This window comes from Rattus norvegicus, chromosome 7 (assembly GCF_036323735.1).
Source record: "Rattus norvegicus strain BN/NHsdMcwi chromosome 7, GRCr8, whole genome shotgun sequence".
NCBI classification, from domain to species: Eukaryota; Metazoa; Chordata; class Mammalia; order Rodentia; family Muridae; genus Rattus; species Rattus norvegicus.
In genome coordinates, this window is record NC_086025.1 from 82,050,949 (window position 1) to 82,053,925 (window position 2,977).

Genomic DNA, 2,977 nt, shown 5'->3' on the forward strand with positions numbered 1-2,977 from the left:
TTAAAAAAAGTGTTGCTTTTGTTATGTGACAATAATAGCAAAGGTTATAATTATCTTTTAATGTTCTCTATGCTGTTGCCTAAATGATAAGTGTTTTACAGTATGCTGTGTATTTTAGTTAGGGTTCCTACTAATTTATAAACCACCAAGACCAAAGTAGCTTTGGGAGAAAATGTTTGATGGTTGTTTCATAGGGTCATATATGTGGCCTTAGACTAAGTTATCACTTGGTGAAACCATTTAGGAAATATTAAAATTGGGTCTATCATTGGACTTGGGCTTTGAGGTTTTTAAAGTCCACAGTCTGTGCTCTTATGAGTAAGTTCTGTCTGTCTGTCTGTCTGTCTGTGTGTCTGTCTGTCTGTGTGTCTGTCTGTCTGTCTGTCTGTGTGTCTGTCTCTCTGTGTCCATCTCACTGTCTCTGTATCTATCTGTCTCTGGCTCTGTGTGTTTTTATCTTTCTCTCTCTGTTTCTCTCTATCTCAATGTATAAACTTTGTGACTATTCTAAAAATATGCCTAGCTCCTTTATTCATCGCTGCCATCCTCACTACCACGCTGATCACTGACTCTCCCTCTGAAATTGAAAGGCTCTTCTAAAACCTCTCTGCATCATGTAAGTATCTCTTTATCAAGTATTTCTTCACAGCAAGAAACAAGTATCTAAGATTGAAGTTTGTACCAGAGTGTGGTTACTGTTTTGACAGGCCAAAACATGCTGTTCTTGGAAGATATGTGGGAGGCTTTAGAACTTTGGACAAGGAAAGCAGTTGAGCTCTCAAACTATGGCTTAAAAAGTCATACTCCTGTGACCTAGGAAGACAGTATCAGTAAGAGAAATATTGACTCTGTAAGCCAAGCTCAAGTGGTTGCAGTAGGAAACACTACTACCAACTGGGCAACAGACCTTGCTTATAAAATTTTGGCAACAATGAACCTGCTTTTCATCTTCAGCCTAAGAATTTGCCTAGTGCTAAGTTGAAAAGTTTTGAACTATTTCTCTTGTTAGAGATTACAAGATAACCTAATATTTATTTTGTCACATGGTTATTAGTCATTACTCTTATGTGGATCTTCAAAGAATAAGGGCAATCAGGGAAAGAATAAATCAAAGTATAAAATTTGAAGAAGAAGAAGAAGAAGAAGAAGAAGAAGAAGAAGAAGAAGAAGAAGAAGAAGAAGAAGAAGAAGAAGAGGAGGAGGAGGAGGAGGAGGAGGAGGAGGAGGAGGAGGAGGAGAGGAGGAGGAGGAGGAGGAGGAGGAGGAAAGGGCAGCAAGACATTGAATGTTGGAGCTAAGTCTTGTGCTCAAGGAGAGGAGACATTTAAGGGATGCAAATGAATTAAATAGTGTGCCCTCAGGGCAAGACTCCATCCAGTTAAACCTCAAACATATGAAGAGGAAGGGCCTAAGTAATGTCCTCTCTTTAAATAAAGAAAGCCTTATTTAACAAAGAACACCAATGAATCAAAGCTCATATAAATATATTTCAGGGAGGTTCCAGGCTATAAACCAGTCCCTGCCATGATTGTCATAAGCCCTCCCTCTGATACTGTAACCCCCATAGACCTTTTTTTCTATAAGTTACCATAGTCATGATGTCACTTCACAGCAATGAAAAAGGTAGTTAAAAAAGGATTTATTGGGCTTGGATTTAATAATCGCAATCCATCATTAATACAAGTCAGAGAAGGAACCTGTAGGCAGAAACAGAAGGGAAACCTGTTTTCTGGAAGAATGCTGCATACTCATTTTTCTTCATGGCTCTCTCAGATTATTTTTCTCTTTTCTTTTCTCTCTTCCTTCCTTCCCTCTTTCCTTTCTTTTTCTTGTTTTGCTTTTATTGAAAATAGATTCTTTTCTCATAAAATATACTGTGGTTAAAGTCTTTATTCCCTGTATCCCTCCCAGTTTCTACTGAAGTCTCCTCCCCTCTGGATCCATTCCTATTTCTTTTAAGAGAAGTGATAACAACCAAACATGGCAAAATAAAATAAAATGCATCATTTATAATGACATTGAATACAGCAACCTGTCCATATGAGATAAAGCATAAGAGTAGAACAAGAGTCAAAAACCCACTCTTTCTCATGGTAATAAGTCTCATGAAAATATAATGTCTAGATAACTATAGAATATATATATATATATATATATATATCATAGAATATATATATATATCAGATCCAAGTAAACCCTGGGCTTGCTGTTTCACTCTCTGTGAACCCACAGATGCCTTTGTTAGTTGATTCAGAGCGACTTGTTCTCTTTGTATCTTTCATCCTCTCTGACTTTTTACAATCTTTATGGTTTCTTTTAAATGTGATTCCATGAGCTCTGTAAGGAAGCATTTAATGGAGACTTCTCATTTAGATACTCCCTTTACATAATGTGTAGCTGTGGTTTTCTGCATCTGTGGGTCTTCTACTATTGGAGAAGCCTTTCTGATGGTGCCTTGTTAAGACTATAGCAGAATATTGGAAATCAATTTATTGATACTTTATTTTTAAAGGCCAGTATGGGTGTTTGGCTTTATACTAGGTCTCTGGACTATCTACATAGTGATTCTTGGTTACTCAAGAAGTTCAGGGTATCTTTTGGGCATATACTCAAGGAGTGGTATAGCTGGGTGCTCAGATAAAAGTATTTCCAATTTTCTAAGGAACTGCCAGACTGATTTCTAGAGTAGTTTTACCAGCTTGTAATCGCACCAGCAATGGAGGAGTTTCCTCTTTCTCCACATTCTCGCCACCATCTGCTGTCACCTGAGATTTTGATCGTAGCCATTCTGACTAGTGTGAGGGGAATGTTAGGGTCTTTTTTACCTACATTTCCCTGATGACTAAGGATGTTGAACATTTAAGTGCTTCTCTGCCATTCGTGATTCCTCAGTTGAGAATTCTTTGTTTAGCTCTAATCTCTCTCTCTCTCTTTTTTAAATGTAGGGTTATTTGGTTCTTTGGAGTCAAACTTCTTG